Here is a 6,000-nt window from a genome sequence, read left to right as displayed (position 1 = left end):
ACTGGAAAGAAGATCAGGTCAAATATATAATTATAAATTAACACAACAGATGATTCAATCTGCGCCTTTCTTATTTTAATTATTAGACTGATCAGTTTTAATTCATCAAACAAATAAACAATTACATGATAAATTTAAAGTATTAAGACCTTTAGTTCTTACTGTGTAACAATATATTTCAATAAAAATCAAATCCAGTTATGTGCTGCTGTATAATTTAGGATTAACTTAGATATATTTCTATGTTATGAAGGTAAAATTAAGAGTGTCCTCTAGATGAACCGTTTCGCTGTTTATGATGATTTTGCTGTTACATCGACATAGCATAAGACATAAACTTATCCTGGATTCAAAGTCATCCTTATAATTCACTATAATTTTCCAAAATTTCGCTTGGATCTTTCTTACATGAATGCATAACGCTTAAGCTGATGCATCACGCCGTTACAAGCTGTGACGTCATTTGTCACGTTACACCATGATGGTTTAGTTAAATAGCCTATAGCTATGTTAGTGAACGTTAAATGTAATATTGATTTATAAAATGAATGTGTGGTAAATCATCCCAAAGGACATGCCAGTAAGATAGCACTATAATGTATTTCTTTTGAAATAAAGCGTAGCACTATAAAGATTCAACTGTTTTCAGTTTCCAATTAAATATTGTTAAATATTTGCTTAAATTGTCGTTTATAATTCTCATTGAAATATTTTCTTAACGTTATTTTTGTGAACTGTATGACACTCTATTTTTAATTTCACAGGAAAAAAAACCTTTTATGACGATTCTTTGGAAACTCAATAACAGATTCTTCAGGACGTCAATATAAGTGACATCATCATTTTGACGTTACGTTTTCACGCCATCGTTATAAACGGATAAACAGTATGAAAGCCAGTATTTTCCGTGCACACTACAGACTATTCATTATGATGCAATTATATTAAATGTAAGAAGAAAGCATCATATTGAATAAAAATAGGTTTTAAGCGACATTGTCTAAATCAGCTCATCAGTGCTACATCGTGTATCCAACAAGTGTGGATCTATTTAGCAAATGTAATAGAACAAACATTTATACGTAATTAAAATATAGATATAATCAAACTGAAACAATCTTATTGTCAAAGACAAAGGGATGAAACGTCAGGCATTGTTTATATTAGTCTTCTCCCTGAATAATTGTTGATGCAAGGATAATGACATCCAGAATTGAACAGTAAATGGACAGTTGGCGATAATTAGTTCGAGTTTTATTTCCATAGGAATCTTAGTATGTTTTTTCCCGTAAACAGTTTCTTCTTTATCATTATGGAAATTTGTATTTCATTCTATTTGTACACTTTTCCCCGGTTTGTTTGGTAATACTTATTATCTGTGTAAGTAGTGATTTAATCATTGTTTTCAATATCTTTTGGTCTATGAAATCAGAGACAAAAACATTGAAGGACATTCCTCATTGACGCTTTTAAGAATGTCCGTCCGTTTTTGTCTATGACTTCATAAACACGAAATATAATGTGGATAGCGCTTATAATTAATTTATATAACTCAATAAGGTATTAAATAGGCATGATTTTCGTGATTTTACTTACTGTTGCAATAAAACTTGAGTTGAGGCGCATTGATATCTTATCCAATGTTTTAGTTTGGCCAATGACTGCGTCGGTGTTAAAATATCCCGCGAAAGCGTTTTGTATGGATAACGTCATAATACTTGACGTAAAATCCTTTCGGTCTATGGAAAAATAATCTCAAACATCTAACCAATAGAAAAGAATGTAACATATAAAATTAAATTGCATATGTAAGAAGGCTACTAACTCCTGGTGAATAACAGTGTTTAAATCTGTTTATGAGATAAGGGTAACTTCCATGACCTGACAATCTAGAAGTTTGACGACAACGAATTCAGAAATTTACAACACAGCAATTTTTAGTCTTCTAATGCAAAGCAGGAAGGATATTTTGTAATTTACATAAATGAAAACGAATACGAAATGTAATTTAAAGTTGATGAACATTCTCTAACTGAAACGTTGCATAAACAAGTGTCGATGATTTTGATAATTTTGTATATCAAGTTTCAAATAAGTAATACACAGATTGATACTATCTAAATCATGTTAGTATACTTGTTAAAAAAATGACAAACGGATTATATTTAGATAAACCCCTGTGACTAAATTTTTAATCGTCGTATATATCAAGGTACATGCATTTCATGCTACTATAGTGTCTATTTTAAAGGATAACTGATAGTTTATCAAATCAGGTCATAAAGAAATGACGAGATATGCAACATGAATGTAATCAATAGCATATTCTGGTTACAATTCTACTTTCGTGTGTGATCTAATCTCGCGTAATTTGAAGGCAATTATAACTCACAAACGTAAGTGTAGATTGTTGCGAAAAAAGCTTATCTACAATTACAACAGATCTGTTTAAAAATGAATCACAATTTAACATCGCTATCTAAAAAAAGAAAATCTAAGCCAATGCGGAAATAAATGGGGTTTAATTCAAAGTGTTCCTGAAGGAGAACCGTCGTAATAGCGCTTAATTTAACGTCAGTGCTTAATAGTACTCGAAGCATTCCTATAAGCGGATTTTTACAAAATACAGCAGAAAATCACGATTTAAAAAAGAAGTTTTATTCATTATACATAGAGTGATAAAAACACATTCTGCTTAAAAAATGAAGATCCACTGATATTTTATCATTCCTTGCCACTGATAATATTTTTGCAAGTCATGATATCAAAACCTGCTCCTGACATTCCTTAAATCAACTATATTATGCGATAATGTGCATGCATCTTGCATTTTATGATATTGAATGAGTCCCATATCGATCTGAAAATCGTTTAGTAGTATTATTATTAAATGAAGTTTAAATCTATAAGATATTGCAATAAATAGACTCATCATATGATAATGCAAATAGTACATTATTTAAATTGTGTATTACAATTAATTTCGGTCCATCTTACTGGTTTACAATTGAACGGACTCTTCATGCTTTGTTTTATTTTTTTAGGTTACCATGAGACGTTTTGGCGGATATGACTACATTTTACTAATTTCAAATCTTTCTGATAGTACTGTTAAATGTATCTACCAGTTCGGTAATCACCAATTTACTCTAATCTAACCTTTTTCGTGGCGAATTTATTTCGCGTTTGAATCCCTAACGATCTTTTACGACGATTTAAAATTTCTTCTTTTGCATTTAGTTTTCTATTTTTGCTGCGATTGTCTTTTTACGTTTTATATGATAAATCTATTACACCATTGTTATCCTCTTGCGAAACGTGACAATCTAAGAAATTAACAACTAAAAATAGCAAATGCATGGACTCATGAACTGAGATAGGTAAGTTGGTGATATTTTGGATTTTCTATTTTAAGATCTATATGTAATATATCTCATGACGTCATGTCTAATGTTTAAAGAAAGAAAGAAGACGATGACCTTTTTTTTTCTATTTCAGATTTGAGAGATATTGATCGAACGGAAATGCAACTTAGGTTACATTCAAAGGGAAATTGATATCTTTCTAGCTATGGAATAAAAAAACGAAAACATTCCGGAAATTACGATCAGTATCCTATATATATATATATATACACGAAAATAAGGAGTAGAGTGTGCGGAAATCCGTTTATACTTGTTCTGCGAACAATGGTTGTTACTAAAAACACGATATATACATTAATAAAATATTAAAAAAAAACAACTTTTTATTTCAAGTGAATGAGTTCGAGTCACAATCATGAAATCAAAATGGAATAAGTTCATAACTACGTATCGTTTAAAAAATAAGTATTAAGTTAATTATCGTTGTTTAGTTTTGGCTCATATTTTGTTAAATGATATTATTATTAAAATAATAAGTACCCTATAATGTTCGAGTTCAAGACAGTTAGTAGTCCATAACTATTCCATCACAAAATTAGTAGTCATAATTATTTAATCTGCATAGTTGTAAAATAAATTAGAGTATAATGTTCATGCGACAATGAAAGTAATTTGCAATGACTTTCAGGCAATTAGAATGGTCGTTTGATATAATCCAACGTGACTCTTCAAGGGTCAAAGTTTATTATGACTAAGACGTTATAATAACAGTTATGAGCGTGATGTTTTATTAGAAGTGGCCTGTTTTCAAGGATATCCGTTTTGTTAAGGGTTCGTGTTTTTTCTTGTGATAATATAATTGCATTATTCATTAAAATGTTAAACGTTTTTACTACAGTAGCTATTTTAATCAGGCTTCATCAGTTCAGATACTTTCCTATACTACAAGTAATACTACACGATTTAAGTTAATTCCAACAACATGTAATTAGTCAATGAATTCAAAATAAAACGAAACATAATTAAAAAAAAAATTAAAGGTTAATTTCTTCACACGTCATGTGAATATTTTAGACAAAAAAAACAACCAAATTACTAGTAAAGCTATTCAAGTAGTAAACTGCTGTGACTCTTTTACTTTAGCTACTAAATAAATATATATATATATAAGTCTTGGTTTTAATTTTTAGTGCAATTTATATTACAAACAGCTAGGATTTGCCGAGTTACAACCGTGACACCAAGCCGGGGATTTTCATTCGAGGGTTTTAGGAGGTTCAAATTGCTCTTATATAACGAAAAACAAGCTATCGTGCTGTTTAATATCTAGAAACGCGCTCAATAGTTTTTTTCACCCTTCAAATAGCGTTGCACAGTCGCCTACATTACAATGTTAATATACACCACGCGCTTTTTGTCCTATTCTTATCGAAGCTTCGCCTTATAAATTACCACGAGTCACGTGACTACACCTAGAGCTATCGGTATCACTGGTGTTCACCGCGACCTACAGGGGAGCTCCCGACATAAACACAAGGATTTACACAGTTTCCAGTCAGAGGCAATTTTTTCCTGATATACAGGTAATTTCATTTATATATTTTCTCTTTGTATATGAGTTTTTCTGATATAAATTTATATAGATTGGCTGTATTTTATATTTACTCGTTCGATGCGAAGTTATGCGGAACGTCTCTGTGTGTATTCCTACAATATGGCGGCCGACAGACGAACCAGTGTATTTGTGTGTTGTTGTTGACATTTTATAAATGGGAACGGTACCCTCTAACTTAGATTTGAGTTGGGATATATCAAGTATATTTTACTTCTCTAATTTTCGATATGGTAGAATTTATAATGATTTATTCGCATTGAATTTTCTTAATTAATTTATCAGCTATATGTAAATGTACTGGCATTCTGCCACGACTAAGCTCCGCCCCCTTTTCTGAGCAGACGATATTTCATGTGTCGCGGATGACATATACACACACAGTCTAGCCACCGACTGATACGTGCACAGGGTGTTTGCATGCATGTGTGTGTATACACACGGCGATACATCTAAAGGTTTATTCGATAAAAACGCTATGCACAGAGTCACATTTGTCGTCAGAATTTACACACACTCGCTGACATGGACGGGAAATATATCGACATGATGAAACCATGGCTGGCGGGTAAACGTTGGTATGCGAATAGTCCTATTGAAATATAACTACTATTCGATGCATACATAAAAAACCCGTTTAAATATGTTTAAATTGCGCAACATTACGATTTATTTAAACACGCATATACAGTTGGCGTCCTTTTTGTGTTTTATATGACCAAAAGCAATTACATCTCTGTGTGAATGAAGGTTAAAATTACTTATTTTAAATATCGTTTGCATACTATTGGATTATAAAACTCCTGTGAAATATTAATATAATTCGAATGAGATCAAGTGATGTTTTTATCAGGACTGAAACATATGGTTTCAAGTTTAGGTAATTAGCATATGCATTTGAGCCTTAAAAAGACCGGATGGTATCAGTTGTGCCTGACTAGGAGTTGAGCGAGACCGCTATATTGTTCAGTGCGGAGGCATGCTATGTTGTGATGGTATTCCCGAGGTATTGATTAAACACCA

General features: G+C 31.5%; 1 protein-coding gene across 1 annotated transcript in view; it reads left to right on the top strand.

Annotated features, from left to right (window-relative positions):
- The first annotated feature begins 4,810 nt into the window (after positions 1–4,810).
- The window catches only part of LOC138314289 (polycomb complex protein BMI-1-B-like), a 55,026-nt gene continuing 53,836 nt past the window's right edge, over positions 4,811–6,000 (top strand). The window contains exon 1 of the mRNA XM_069254552.1: positions 4,811–4,948. The gene's annotated coding sequence lies outside the window, so the exon portion shown is untranslated. The remainder of the gene's footprint in view (positions 4,949–6,000) is intronic.

The sequence above is a fragment of the Argopecten irradians genome, chromosome 2 (genome assembly GCF_041381155.1).
Source record: "Argopecten irradians isolate NY chromosome 2, Ai_NY, whole genome shotgun sequence".
Lineage (NCBI taxonomy): Eukaryota > Metazoa > Mollusca > Bivalvia > Pectinida > Pectinidae > Argopecten > Argopecten irradians.
The sequence above is the reverse complement of the archived record's forward strand: the minus strand, read 5'-3'. Positions and strand labels throughout refer to the sequence as shown.